We start from the raw sequence: 16,388 nt of genomic DNA, 5'->3' as shown, positions 1-16,388 counted from the left end.
AAAATGGCCATCATCAAAATTTAGAGAGGAGACCTCAATGTTGAAAAGATTCAGTATGTTGCCCAAAGTTGTCACGCTAAGAAATGACAAGCTCAACCCTAGCTTTTCTGATTGTGCAAGGAGTAATCTTTTGTTCCATTGTTCCAGGCTGCCTCTGTGTTTCCTGGCTATAAATCCCATGACCAGATTAAAACCAAGGTAGGGTACAAAAGTGGAAAATTGGTTGAAGAAACAAGCAGAAAAGTACTTATCAAAGCCAAATTCAAGATCTTTTGCTTAAGAAGTAAAAGGCACTATTCCTTCAAGATTAATTTTAGTATTCTAATGAATTAAAATTAATTCAGTTAATCAGTTATTTTTCACCAGAGCAATCAGCCAGAATGGGAGGGGGAAGATATTTATAACTCCCAGTAAAAATGATGACTTGATTTCTTAATAAAGGTATTAGCCAATAACTCAACTCCATCTCCCCCCACCAAATAAATAAATAAATAAGAATAAGGAGAGTTAATTTTCATTCACTCATTATGCATTCATTTACTACCACTTGCCTAGAAGTTCTAGTCTGATGGATGGAGGGAGGGGGAGAACAGATAAGTAATAAACAGATTACTATAATCCAGTAAATGCTGTAATATAACAAAGGCCAGTACCAAACCCAGAAGAAAGGTTAAGAAAACTTTTAAGAAGAGGCAGCCATTAAGGTAAATTGAGCCATTACTTAATCTCATGAGGTAAGAGTTAGTTGGGTCAGTGGTGGGGAATGGAGTTCCGGTTATTAGAGCAGAAGCTCAAAGAGCTCTGCTTGGTAAGAGGATTAGGAAGGAGGTGGGAAGCAGAGGGAGATGGGCTAGACAGGGCAGCAAGGTTTAGACCTTCAAAGACCTGGTATAGCCTGCTAAGAAATTTTAACTTTTTGTTGTTGTTAATCCTCATCCAAGCTTATTCTTCCCATTGATTTTTTTTTTTTTTTTACAGAGAATGGAAGAGAGAGGGAAAGACAGGAAACATTTATGTGAGAGAGACACATCATTTGATTGCCTCCTCCACGTGCCCTGGGGATGGAGCCCGCAATGTAGATACATGCCCTTGACCAGAATCGAACCCACGATCCTTCAGTCTGAAGGCTGACACTAACCACTGAGCTACTGGCCAGAGCTCACTTTATTCTTAATGCTGTTAGAGCTGCTATGAATCTGCACAACATAGAAAGTCTGGCTGTGGGGCAGAAGAATTTGGGGTTTTGGGGAGGGCTCTGAAACCTTCAAGGAGGTTGTTAGTTAAATCCAAGAAGAACCAAGATAGGGAGAGTTTCTGCCCTTTGCTGCATGTCATTTAGCTCACACCTGGGCAAATCAGAAACTATAACTCAGTTTCCTAATTTCTAGGCTGGCATTTTTTTCTCCCATCCCATGATGCCTTCCTGTTTCTTTGGCATTTTCTTTCTGTAGAGAATTCTATTCCTTCTGTAAAGTGTGCAAAGATGCCAGAACATTTTAAAGGTAATCTCCTTCTCCATACTAGAACTGAGTATTTATCATGGTGATGCTAATGTTTAGACACTTCTCACCGGCAATCCCATGCATGCAATCTTATTTGGTTTTCTTCTGAGAATGTGCAAGCTATTTTTACTTCTCTGGGTAAAAATCAAGATGCCCTAAATGTCTTTAAACTTAAAGCTTTAACTCTTCTTTATATTGCAGTTTGGAGAATAAAGCAAGCAGGTGTTTTATCTCATTCTCTAGTATCAAAAGATAACTGTTCATTGTTAATGAGAATTGTAGGGCCAGTTCAACTGCAGTGATAAATTCAGAGCATAAAAGATCATATATCAACATGACCTCACTAACCTTCTCTGAACTAAATGACAAACTGCTAGAAATAGCCTTTGGATCAGGTCACGGACACACTAAAATACTTACCCTTCACCACAGAACTCTATTGAACCCTATCTATCATTTACCACCTTCAATCACAGAAGCCTGCTTCAATGCTACACAGAATTTCAAACAAGAAATAAAAGAAGAGGAAAACTTTCTTCAAATAGCTCAACTTCTGATTTTATTTAGCATTTCTTTGAACTTTTGAAATAATGTGAGGAAAGGTCATAGCCAGTTACATTATGCTTTTTGCATTTGTAGAATTGTGGTATAAGGGAAAGAATAGGGTTTTATAGACAATGGGTATCAGCCTGGTGTCTATGTCTCACTTTTTCCTTCTGTAAGAGGTTAATATCATATCAGTGCCAAGACTGATGTATGACATTACTCTTTTCTTAACAGCAGAATGAAACCCAGCTAATAGAGATTGTTAAGCTTTTTAAGAGAATAATGTGATTCAACCAATGGGTTCTAAGACTGCCATCTTCTTGTTACATATACTTACTGCACACACTTCAACCCCATCTTCAAATAAATTCCATTAATTCTTGTTCTAAACTTGTCTGGGAAAGACTTTTCCATCTATTTAGAAAATCAGGGTTTTAAATAAATCATTTTCAGGGAAATGAAACACACCTCAACCACCATTAACCACTCTAACATTCATGTGTTATTTTCATGTGAGAGAGAAATATTTTGGCGGTATAAAAATTAAAATGATCAACCGAAGGACTTGTATGCATGCATATAAGCATAACTAATGGACATAAGACACTGGGGGGTAAGGGAGGGTAGGAGTGTGTCAAGGGCGGGGGGGAAAAAAAGGACACTTATGTAATACCCTTTGTAATACTTTAAGCGAAAAATAAAAAAATATTAAAAAAAAGAGAGAAAAAAAAAATAAAACAAATTAATGCACAAAAAAAAAAAAAAAAAAAATTAAATGTATTCTTACATAGGTTGTTAACTACATAGTTTGTCAATGAGTAATTAGTGAGATTTTACATTGAACACAGATAGCATTTATGCATTTGACTTTGGGGCAGGCAGTGTGGCTAACTGGAGAAATAATACTGAACTATACAAACACAGCCCTTGCATAAATAAAGCTTACAAGGGTAATAGCCAAGATGATTTGCTGAATGAATGAATGAATGAATGAGTGACTTTTACCTTCATATAACCTTTTAACACAAAATTATGTTTTCCTATGGCTGATTCTAAATTACAACAAAACAACTAGTCAATAGAATTTTTTTAAAAAACAACTATCTGTTGTAGTTTTAACTTCAGCTTTTTCTTTAAAGTTTTTTGTCATCTCCTTAGTAACATCACTTTATTTTTATACTATGATTAATTTACTCAAGATAAATCAAAGCATGAATTTTATACCAATCAAAAAAAACCCATGTATAGTAACCAAACAGACCTATTACCTGCATGTTATTTTAAAAGAGCAGTTTTCTGAGTCAGAAAATGTGTGACTTTATTGTACAATGCCTTATGACATACTAAAGCATTTCTGTTTTGGCAGTTCGTGCTGTGGGAGACCCCTTTATTATGGGGTCCCATTGGATTTTCAACAGCTAAACCTCTGTTGAAAGACTCTGAAGAGTTTATGCCATTACCATAAAGGAAACTTCAATAACATTCTATTCTGTAAATAAGAAATGGGCCGAAACCGGTTTGGCTCAGTGGATAGAGCGTCGGCCTGTGGACTGAAGGGTCCCAGGTTCGATTCCGGTCAGGGGCATGTACCTGGGTTGCGGGCACATCCCCAGTAGGAGATGTGCAGGAGGCAGCTGATCGATGTTTCTCTCTCATCGATGTTTCTAACTCTCTATCCCTCTCCCTTCCTCTCTGTAAAAAATCAATAAAATATATTTAAAAAAAAAAAAAGAAATGGGAGTGATTATTCCCCTGATCATGGCTAATACTTAAAAATAACAGCATGATGTATAAGGTAAAATGTGGATATGATGTTAGGCATAGAGGAGAGGAAATCCCCGGTAAGGTAAGCAATATTCCTGCTCCACTGAAAATTCCATCAATGAATCATACTGTTTATTCATCGAGAAGCTGCTACATACTTGGTGCAGGAGTGATTTAAAGAACTATAATTGTTTCCACCTTCAAGGTTATTCCATTCTAATCTGAGAAATCAAAACAATACATGAGCAGCTAATGCAGAGACAGCCCAGAGTCTGTCACTGTGATGGCAGAACAAAAATTAAAATACAGGTACTCTCAGTGCACTATAAGCTGCTCATTTGAGTTACTCACTACTGTCATTAGTCCTATCACAAAATCAGCGTAGAAGCAAGACAATGAAGGGTGTTGCTGCTGCCCAGCCAGATGATGCCAACTTTGGCCAAAAGTGGCAGGAGGTACAGGAATGCTATTTTCACACAACATCCAAGCACAAGTAAATGATGCCATGAAAACATTGTGACTTGTCCAAATCTTGCTTCAACCAAGTTAACTCTGGAGTAAAATTTAGTATATAAGAGTTTTCATAAAAATTCATTGACAATCTATGCCATGCATGCATTCTGATGGGGGCACACAGACAATAAATGAATAAAGGAATAAATGAATGAATGAGAGTCAGGGTGTTGATATAAGCTATGAAGAAAGTTTTTTATGATTAAGAACAACTTCTGGTTTGCTTGGATAGAGTCAATGAAGCCTTCTTAAAAGAGGGGGAATTTGATTAAAAGTATGAAAATAGTGAAACTGAATTTCACTTTAGAAAAAAAACACTAAGGCCATAGAGGAATAGAAAGTGAAGACAGAAAAGCTGTTGCATCCATCCAAGTGAGAGAAGAAGGGGGAACTGGACTAAGTTGTCCCAGTACGGATGAGAGAAGTCATTAAACTCAGTGCATACAGAAATTACTTGTGCATGTGGTTGTGGCATGTGAAGGAAAGGTGGAATTAAGACTTCTACATATTTTGCCTGAGCTACTGAGTAAATGTTACTGTCATTAAGGAGGCCCCTGAAAAATCTAGACCAAGCATATCAAACTCACGGCCCGTGGGCCACATGTCTCATTTATTTGGCCCATGTTAGCCTTTGAGTTTGACATGTTTAGTCTAGAGGGATGGGATTCAGGGCTCAATGGAACAGATTGGCTTTCAATTGGCTCATGGACAGTTAATTCATCCACTACAACATGTGGAAAACAGAATGTATATGTAGCAATGGAAACAGATTAGGGAAATGGTGAGACGATGCTGTATTTCCCAACTATTTATACTTACCTTTTCCTATGAAGAAACAAGTACAAACTGAGAATAAATTGAGGAAAGGCAGTGTGGAGATTTGAGGAAAGAAAAGTTGTGAAATAATCATCTTGGAGAGCGAGAAAGTGAATTTATAGAAAAGTGTGGTGATAAGATTGTCCTGAATGTCAAGAGGTCAGTTTTGATGTCATCATATTTGAAATGAGTTCAGTTAGCATGTTTGTGAATTTTCCAGTGGTTGGCTCTGTGGGTGCTGGCATAGAGTAAATAGATAGTTGGGTTTAACCATGGGTATTAGTTTTCTATTGCTGCTATAACACCACAAATGTAGTGGCTTTAAACAACACAAAGTTCTTATCTGACATTGCTGGAAGTCAGAATTTAAACATGGGTCTCAGTGGGCTAAGTCAGGATGTCAGCAGGGCTGCATTCCTTTAGGAGATTCTAGGGAAGAATCTGTGCCTTTTCCAGCATCTCCAGTGCATCTCTTGGCTCATTTCTCCCTTGGATCTTCAAAGCCAGCAACTCTGGCCAAGTCCTTCTCATGCCGTTCCTCTGCTTCTCCCTTCTCCCATGTGATCACCTCAGGCCCACCAGAGAATACAGGATAATCCCCCATGCCCAGGCCCACTAATTAGCAACATTAATTCCATCTGCAGCTTTTATTCCCCTTTGTCATATCACCTCACATATTCACACTTTGGGGGATTAGGTTGTAGACATCTTTGGGGAGTCATTATTTTGCTAATACTGTGTCAGTCTGCTCTGGCTGCCATAATACAATATCACAGGCTGAGTGGTTTAAACAACATAAATTTCTTTTCTTGCGGACTCCAAGCTGGAAGTAGGAGATCAGGGTGCCTGCATGGTCGGTTTGGGATGAGAATTCTCTTCCTGGTTTGCAGTTGGCTTCCTTCTCCCTGTGTCATTTACATGGCAACTAGGGGTGGGACAAGTGCTCTCTGGTGTCTTTTCCTATAAGGACACTAATTCTATGGGATCAGGGTCCCTCCCTTATGACGTCATTTAACTTTACCTCAACATAGGCTCTGTCTCCAATGAGTCACCTTTCAAGGTAGAGCGTCAATTATGAATTTGGAGGGGATACAATTCAATCCATAGCATACACCATGGTTGGAGTTTTACCAGGTAAAGTATGATGAAATGAAGGAAGGGGAGAAACTCGAGTGTTTTCAAGGAATGGTTATAAAACTAACCCATAGAATCCAAGCTGTAAATAGAGTGCGAAGGTGTGAAAAGAATGGTTACAAGGGAAATTTCTGTTGCTTAATCCACCTGGTCTATGATGTTACAAAGCCACAGCAGACTGATCCAGTATTAGGAAATATAACAATTCCCCAAAGATATCCACGAATTAGTAATATCCAGTAATGATGTCAATGAGGTCAGGAAACTTCTGGCATGGCGAATCAGCAAGCTGGAAGAACAGGAGGCGATGGTCAGAGGGCAGGAGATTTAAAAATGGGATTTCGGCCCTGCTGGAGTAGCTCAGTGATTGAGTGTGGACCTATGAGCCAGGGGGTCATGGTTTGACTCCCCGACAGGGCATATGCCCGAGTTCGGGCTCAATCCCCAGTGTGGGGCGTGCAGGAGGCAACTGATCAATGATTCTCTCTCATAATTGATGTTTCTCTCTATCCCTCTCCCTTCTTTTCTGAAATTAATAAAAATATTTTAATTGGGATTTCAGAGTTTAGGGTTATTGGAAATGGCAAGGTTTCTGAGTTTTAAAACTGAATTACCCAAAGAAACTAATAAAAAGTTACTTTCTTCTAAAGTAAGTTAGGCACCTAGTATTGCCCCAAGGAGAGAGTAAGATTCCAGGGTGCTTAATTTAAAAAAAAAAATAAGTGCAGTTTATCCATCTTGAAAAGTAAACCCAGTTTCTCATTCTGTCTCTGGCCCCTCCTCTAGCCTCAGCAAGGTGGGAGTAAGGAGAGCAGAGCAGGTGGAGTAGGGAGAGAGAGCAGGTGGGAGCAGGGAGAGAGAGCAGGTGGGATCAGGGAGAGGGAACAGGTGGGAGTAGGGAAAGCAGAGCAGGTCGGGTAAGGGGAGGGAGCAGGTGGGAGTAGGGAGAGCAGAGCAGGCCGGGTAGGGAGAGCAGTGGGCAGAGAGACATTTCTGTCGCCCAGGAAAGCAGAGGCCACAAGATTGACACAGAAGACTGAGGCTCTATGGGAGGAGGTAGGCTTTCTATATAGGGACTAGGAAATGACTTAGAAAATTATGTATAACTGCTTCCACTACAGTGTGGAAGCAGAGTTATTTGGGATGCCTTCCATGGTACCTAGGGAACATTTTGTATCCAATTTGCTAAGGATATTTCTATTTTGAACTTAAAACTGTTTCATGCTTTATTTTGCAATACAAATATGGGTCATCTCATTGCAGCGCTCATTGAAAGATTTCTCTCCAGCGTACTATGCCCAGAAAGCATTGAATTAGTTCTGCTCTATGGAAACCAGTACAGAATTGTCTGAGAAGGGCATAGTTTCTACTCACATTATTAAAATCTCATTTTTTCCTTCCAAGTCCATGCATGTAGTACTTTATTCCAAAGCAGTACAAAAAGACAGCTTACTGAAAACAAGAGGCCAGATCTGTATGCTCTCTATAGTTTGGGGGTGAATATGAGTTGGATGAGAAGTCTATTGAATAAAATTAGGGAATTAATGGAATGGTACATTATGTGTTCTGAGGTTAGTAATTAATTAAATGCAATTATTGCAACAATACCGGTATTATTCGAAAATAAGGATTTGCCTGTGCCTTTTGAAGAGAATTTAGAAACAGGTATTTGTTTTAACTAGTTAGAAACTAGTACGCTACACATGTTTTAAACATGTCGCTGAAATAATAGACACACTACATTATGGAATATGCAAATACAAGTTGCAACTTTTTAAAAATTCATGTGATTATTTCCATGACACATCTAATAGCCTCACACGTCTCATCCCATATCACGCCCTTTGTTCACGCTCTCATATCCGTCTTTCCTTCTTTCTTTCAACTTGTTAATCTCCTAAGCCTCCTGTGCAGCCCGGCTTTTCCACCGAGACTTCTTTGACCTTGAGCACCACACACTGCTCATCTCTAACTTCCTTTTGGCCTGGGGTTAGTACCACTGTTCTCAAGTCAAATGGTCTCTGTTGATTAGTTTTAACATTTAACAGTATAACGTCTGTAAGGAAAAATTAAATCGCATCCCTACAGAACCTGCCTGCTCCTGGGCACAGAGTCATGCTGAAAAAACATGTTTTATTTATAGATTTAGTGAATAATTGATGCATGCCTCAACTCCCCACTCCACCTCAGCCCAGCCCAGCTACTAGTAAGGGGAGCTTAATGGTCAGCGGTTTTGTCTCTTGGTGTAAAAATATAATAAGTACCACACCTATAAACAATCACCTTCCGCTAAACTTCTAATAGATGCAAGGATTACTTCTGTTAGGAGAGAAGTGGAGGAATGCTGTACACATTTTTAACAGCTTTATTGAGGTAGAATTGACATACAATAAACTTCAATATATTAAGTGTACAATTAGATAAGTTTGAATGTTTATATACCTGTAAAACCATCACCCTCCCCGCCCCAAAAACAAGTCATCATGCTTTTTTGTAATCCCTTTATGCCAGTTATTGATTTATTGCATCTCAGCCCCAAAAAGCAGTTTTCCAAAAGCATTTGTGTGTATATATATATATATATATATATATATATATGTATGTTTATTTCTGAACTCTCTTCTGTTCCATTGATCTATTTGCCATCCTTATACCAATGCCACACTGTATTAATTAATATAGCTTTATAATACATCTTGAAATTAGATAGTATTAGTCTAACTTTGTTCTTATTTTTCAAATTGGCTTCAGTTGTTGTAGGTCCTTTAAATTTCTATATGAATTTTAGAATGCCCTTGGCAATTTTTACCCCAAAAAATGTACTGGAATTTCTATTGGGATTACATTTATAAATCAATTTAAGGAGAATTGGCAGCTTGACAATATTGGATTTTCCAACCTATGAACAAGGTATATCCTTCCATTTATTATTGGGTTTTCGTTAATTTGTTTCAGAAATGTTCTGTAATTTTTGCTGTACAGGTTTGCATATCTTTTGTCAAATTTATTTCCTAAATATACCATATGTTTATGCTATTGCAATGGCATTAAATTTCATAATGATTATTGCTAGTATATAGAAATAAAATAGGTTTTTATATATTTAACTTGTATTCAGCAACCTCATTTTTCTAGTAGCATTTTTATAAATTCCATCAATCTGTCTTTATAATCATGTCACCTGCGAATAAAGACAGTTTTACCTCTACTTTTCAACTTGCCTTTTCTTTTTCTTGCCTTATTAGAATGGCTAGACCTTCCAATACAATGATGAACAGAAGTGGTGAGAACAGACCCAATAATAAATGGAAGGATATCCTTGTCTTGTTCTTGATTTTAGGGGGAAAGCATTAAATTTTTCATCATTGATGTAGGTTTTTTATAGATGAACTTTATCAGGTTGAAAAAAACCTTTCATTTCCTCATTTGCTGAGGTTTTCATCAGAAATGGATATTGGATTTTGTCAAATAATTTATAATATTTATTGAGATAATCTTATAAATTGTTTTACTTTTTAAGTTTATCACTATGGTGAATTATGTTATTTGATTTTCAAATGTTAAACCAATCTTTCACCCTCAGGATAAACCCCAGTTGGTCATTATGTATTTTTTTTTATGTTTTTCCATTTTTTCTTCTCAAAAAGGGAGGAATTAAAACCCATGAGAAGAGCAAAGTCAGCATGACTCAGTGGTTGAGCATTGACCTATAATCAGGAGGTCATGGTTTAATTCCCGGTCAGGGCACATGCCCAGGTTTTGGGCTTGATCCCCAGTGAGGGGCATGCAGGAAGCAGCCAATCAATGATTCTCTCTCATCATTGATGTCTCCATCTCTGAAATCAATTAAAAATATATTAAAATAATAAAACTCATGAGAATAAAAAAAACAGCCAGGAAATCATGGTGTTTCCTTCTTAATTTCATACTCAATTTTAGTCAGTAATTTGGGCATTGGGAAAGGTTATAAACTATATTTGCTTCCCATTACTTCTCAATATAATTTGTAACAATACTATTTTTGTGCCATTTCTGAGATGAGTTTCATGGAATAATTTTTAATATGCCATCAGCTGGTCTTCTAATTTTAGCTCCAGTAAGAAAAAGTAAGATTTGGTAAACTACATAACAACCTTCCTTGTTTTCATGTTCAACTTTTACATTGTACCTGACATTTCATAATTACTGTGAACAAGTGAATTCATGGATAGACTTCAACTGTACTCAGGTATATGCTTCAGCTCTAAACTAGCAAGGAGTTTTTGTCAAAAGTAAACTTTCAATTCTACCCTAATTATTCTTCCATACTATTTGGACACGTCTTCTGGACAGTCATTTTATCTGTAGTTGTCACAAGTCAGGACATCATTTTTATGGACTGCATAAAGAGGTATTTATAGACAATATGTTAAAAATATGGATGTATGACCATTACTAGTATATGTAGTTATTGTACTTTTATTTATAGAAAAATACAAATAGAACATATTATGAGTTGGGAAGGGTGAGTTCTTTTTATGTAAGTCTTTTTTGTTTATTCAGTTCAGGGAAAGTTTATGGAGTGCTGACTCTACACAGGGTTCTTTTGTTAATAGTATTTCTTAATTTGTTATCCCTCTCCTAAATGATGGTATTTTATCATTTCATTTGATAGGTCTATTTTAACAGAGAGATGGCTACTCTTAGATTAGTCATCTGATGGATGGTGATGCAATTTATTTAACTCAAGTAAGGACAGCTCTTGCATTTCTGGGAATCCCATTATCCTTAAAACTTTGTCCTATTTTCTCCTTTTTTTAATGAAACTACCTCCTTAGCTTAATTATAAGCATAGTGTTTTCCCATAGGCTATATAATATCTACTTACCCTAAACACCCCAAAGTCAAGAAAAGTTAGAATGATAAGTTAAATTGATTTGTTACATTCATATCAAAACATTACAGCTGCTGGTTAGTCAATGTAAATTTTGCTAGTGCCACAGAGTTGAGCCCATCTGCGAAAGAACATGTGTGCAACCTATTTCATGAATCTGTATCTTCTATGCAATGTTAACTTGAACTCGCTAAGTAGTTTTGTGAGACAAAAAACAAATATTTTCTAAAAATATTCTAATTGTAGAACCTGAGATGTGTCCCTGGAAGGAGACGTGTGCATGAGTGTATAGAAATATTTATTGACATAGAAAACTACCTGAGCTGTTTATGAACTTAAGACCTGACCAGCTACTTGTCACAGCAGATGTAGTGCTCATCTTACAGTGACATTAGTGACTGAAAGGAAAAGAAGTCTGCACTTCTCAGCAAATTGTATTCTTGAAAATTATTTCTAAGCTGACAACAGTATTTCTCCACAGGGGGAAGATGTTATTGTGGTTATATTTCCTGATCAAATGAATAGAAATACAAAATATCATCTATATTCTATCACAATAGCAAAAATACAAATGTAAACTTTGATCAGACAAAACAGTAAAATTATGCTGCCCTTTGTACTGACCAGAACCGGTGAACTAATTACTAATCACTCAGGGAAGTGGAAGCCATACTTCACAATGCCAAGCAATCCCACTTGACAATGTGGGAAGCTAAAGTTAAAATTTTACTAAAATGTCTTTGGCGTAAAATTTAGGAGGACTTTTGAGAGATCATGTGGCTTTTTCAACTCTCCTAAAGCTATCCAAAGACATTTGAGCTGCTGCCTTCTTTTTCCTAATGTGTTTTTCCATGTACTAAGCAAAAGCTTTCATTCACAATTATCCTATTGATCTTAAAATCGCCTCAACATAATGTAGCCACTGTTGACAGCTATGAGAGTCATTCACACTTAACTAGGAGGTCATAAAAAAAATCACCAGGTTATTAGCACAAACTTTTTTTCTTTTTCTATGGATTTTTAAAAAATATGTTTTTATTGATTTTAGAGAGTGGAAGGGAGAGGGAGAGAATCATTGATCAGCTGCCTCCTGTACACCCCATACTGGGGATCAAGCCCAAAACTGAGGCATGTGCCCTGACTGCTAATCAAACCATGGTTCATAGCTCAACATTCAACCATTGAGCCATACCTCTTAGAAACTGTGAAGATGGGCTAGTATCCTAGAGCACACTTGTTGAATCTGTCAAAGATTTTGGTTTGGTTTTTCTGGTTTGTTTGTTGTGGTTTTTTTTGTGTGTTTTTTTTTTGTGTGTGTGTGTGTGTGTGTGTGTGTTTGTGTTATTATTTTAGCGAGAAGAAGGGGGGGAAGAGAGAGACAGGTAGAGAAAAATTGATGTGAGAGAGAAATATCAAATGGTTGCCTCCCACACATGCCCAACCAGGGATTGAACCCACAACTTGGGTATGTTCCCTGACCAGAATCAAATCCTCCACCTTTTGGTGTACAGAGCGATGCTCCAACCAACTGAGCCATACCAGCCAGGGCAAAAATCTGCCAAAGTTTTAAGTGAATGGACAAAGGGTGGCGAAAACCTGAGGTTTTAAGACTGAATTGAGGAGGAGGATATTCAAAGCCACAGAAGTGGATCTTGTGACATACCCTTAATTTTGGGTAACTTGAAACAAAAGGGTGTTTTTTTTAATTTGTTGTTTGTGGTTTTTTGGGTGTTGGGTTTTTTGGGGGGTTTGTCTTTTGGGTTTTTGGGGGGTTTTTTGGTGTTATTTGTTGTTTCTTTTCTTCTTTTCTTTTCTTTTTCTTTTGCATTTGGTTCCACATCTTAGTTCTTCAAAACTTTCTAAAGGGTAAAAAAGTCAGGTCGTCCTTTGGGGAAGCTACATTAACTTTTCAAGACTAACGCCTGCATATTTCATGACTACCAGTTAACTGAACAAAATCAAGTGAAGTGCCAGAATAAAATCAGCTCTAAGTAGCACCGAAAGTGGCTGTTAAGATGAGGTCAAGTGTAGGATTCTTTGAGAGAGACTAGGAAACTAGGACCAGTCCTGGAAGAGCTTAAAACAACCTACATGGAAAAAATGCAAAGAGTAAAATGGCTATCGGGCACCTGGACTCCATATTCCAACCACCACTGACTTGAACATTTACTGATGCTCAGAAAAGGAGATGATGAGTGTATGTTTGTATCTCTCCAGATGTAACTTTAACTTATAATTAGTCAATAGAGGTGAAAGGGAAGAAGTGTCTGTTTGCAAATCCGAATGCATGTACTTTTCTAGCTGTTATTATTTTTTCCAAATACACCACACAGACTAAACATCAGAGGAACTGAGTTAAGTCCCAAACTGTGTCACTTGCTTATCACAGGATTTTTATAACTTATAAAAATCTCATGGTTTAATCATTTTCTCCCCTTTGAATGTCAGGATTGTTTTAAATATCAAAAGGGATACAATATGTAGCAGTGCTTTGCAAATAACAGCACTAAGATGTTAAGAATATATTTTGAGCCCTGACTAGTTTGGCTCAGTGGATAGAACTTCGACCTATGGACTGAAGGGTCCCAAGTTCTATTCCAGTCAAGGGTATGTACCTTGGTTGCGGGCACATCCCCAGTAGGGGGTGTGCAGGAGGCAGCTGATCGATGTTTCTCTCTCGTCGATGTTTCTAACTCTCTATCCCTCCCCCTTCCTCTCTGTAAAAAATCAATAAAATATATTCTTTTAAAAAAAGAATATATTTTGAAAAGTATAGCTACTTTTCATCAAGTGATGTTGTTTGTGCTGACATATAATGGGTATGTTTGGTATTTTTAAATATTTCAATGTTCTCACTTTTAACATGTAATATGGCAAAGATCAATAAATATAACCCACATAAACAAAAATATTTTTAAAGAATATAGTCAACCAATAAGTAATGAATTACTGACTGTTTCTGAGTCGACTAGGCACTGTGTGTGGAGCTGTGGTTCACAACATGAGCCCTTTGCAGTAACCTTCCATGAGCTACTCCATAACACCTACACTATTATTTACTTAATATTTTTTTCCATAAATCAACTCACCTTTTGTGTATGTGTGTGTCTATTTAATCCTCATCCTACAAAAGTAATACTCATAAAATCAGAGATTGGTTGGTATGCTTCATATATATATATATATATATATATATATATATATATATATATATATATATATATAAAAGCCTAAGCGACTGTTAACGACAGAACAGTTGTATGATGCTCACTGACCACCAGGAGACAGATGCTCAATGCAGGAGCTGCCCCCATCCCCCAGCAGCAGGAGTTGCCCATCCTCCCGGGCGGCAGGCCCTGATCGCCTGATCGTGGCCAGGCCCCCAGGCTGGCACAGGGAACTGGGGGTGGGTGGCGGCAGATGCAGCCCCTCTCCCAGGGGGTCCAAGGGCCAGCTCCCCCTGGCCGGCAGGCCCCAATCACCCAATCAGGGCTGGGCCCTGGACTGGGAACCAGGGGTGGGTGGCAGCAGACGCAGGTGGCAAAGGAAGGAGGAGGCAGGGAAGTGGGGAGGCAGGGAGGTGGGAAACCCTAATCACGGGCCAGGCCTAGGGGCCCCACCTGTGCATGAATTTCATGCACCAGGCCTCTAGTATTAAAATAAATTCACACCATTTTAAAAAAACCATAAAGTTTTTTATTTTATGCTTTAGCAAACATTGCTGGAGACACAGGCCTTAAAATCCAGGCAAGTCGTTGAGACTGAACAGAGTGAGAAATGGAAGCCATCCAAGGTCCGGCAATGGCTGTTTGGTCCTTTTTCAGATATCATCACTCTCTTCCTAAAAAGTGCATGTTGATTTTTAACTTAAGGTGAACGGGAATTTTGTTTTGAAAACTCCTTACAATAACTAAAGCCATCTGGAAGTGTGGAGTCCCAAGAAATATTTTTATTTGGGGTTTTATCTGGGTCCTGCAACTTGTGTTCACTGGAGGAAAGGCAGGCACACTGGCATATCCTGGCGTACCGAAGGTTAGGCTCTTCTGAAATGCGTGCTCACCACCCTGGATTTTAACCTTCTTACAGAGCCTTAGCTGTAGTTCAACATGTTGCCATTATGATATAATTTTAATGATGGACTTTGAAATAAAGTTATATCGTGTGACTTTTGGGCACAGCATTCAATATTCAGTATCCAATAAACTGATCATTCCAGAAGGGGACACGACGACCATGCAAACTCTTCAGGCCAGAGTGTCCAACATTTGTTTCCTAGGCTATAATTACTGCCATCAAGGTTTATTTCCGCTTTCAAGTTACCTGGGTCTGCACCCTTCTCCATCATGGCAAGATTATCCCCAGGGACCTAAGGCATTGGGGACTCATCATGGTCATGTTTAAAACATCTGGGGGTGGGGTGGGAGACAAGCAGCAGCAAGCCCCTCCAGATCTACAGATCGGCTCCCATTTCAGCACCAAATGCAGAAGTTCCAGAACTAGCTTATGTTCCAGGAATGCCAAAGTCCTGAGGTAAAAGGGGTGATGTGCAACTATTTCTAAGCCAGGGTGGTTATGGAACGTAGAGGAAATGCTACAGTAAATACAGTCTTCTTCACTGAAGGTATTTTTGGAGCCTTGGATATACTCACAGGCGCTATAAATCACCAAGATGGGGGCTCCATAGGCATCGTTCCTCAAAGTGATTTTACCCCAGAGTCCTTTTTATGGAGTATCTGAGGACACCAGTGTCCTAGGGGAGCACTGCTCTAAAAAGACATCATTGCCGTTTGGGGATAATAGAAATATAAGGCAATAGAGGAGGTTGCCTTTCCATATTTTTGTGCTTTGGAATTGCCCTAGATAAATATGTTGTAAACCTTTGTGAGTCTCTGCTTATTCCGCTTGATAACCTCTTTGTGGCTTCTGAATGATGTAAGCATGTGACTCATTATTTAGAAATCTGAGTAGCTGCAGTAATGACGTAGATATTACACATAGGTGAGACTGCCGATACTGCAGAGGATACCAACCTCACACGGCTCAGACCTAACTGAATTTTCATGCCAGCTTAAAAAAAAAAAGGAAAGAAAAAGAATTCACTTTCAAAAGTTAGAGAAACACATCGTCAACTGCTAATGACCCAGGATATGACTTTAGTGTGTAGAAAGGCACAAACTGTTTTCAACCCAAATGCTAAGACTCTTAGCAATTTTAAAAAAATCTTTTCCTCCGTCTTGTCT

The 16,388-nt window shown here is 38.2% G+C and overlaps 1 protein-coding gene across 6 annotated transcripts in view; it reads left to right on the top strand.

Moving 5' to 3' along the window:
* HS3ST5 (heparan sulfate-glucosamine 3-sulfotransferase 5) overlaps positions 1-16,388 on the top strand; it is a 236,801-nt gene that overhangs the window by 184,194 nt on the left and 36,219 nt on the right. The gene's annotated exons all lie outside the window — the stretch shown is intronic.

This window comes from Myotis lucifugus, unplaced genomic scaffold (genome assembly GCF_000147115.1).
Source record: "Myotis lucifugus unplaced genomic scaffold, Myoluc2.0 scaffold_11, whole genome shotgun sequence".
Lineage (NCBI taxonomy): Eukaryota > Metazoa > Chordata > Mammalia > Chiroptera > Vespertilionidae > Myotis > Myotis lucifugus.
The sequence above is the reverse complement of the archived record's forward strand: the minus strand, read 5'-3'. Positions and strand labels throughout refer to the sequence as shown.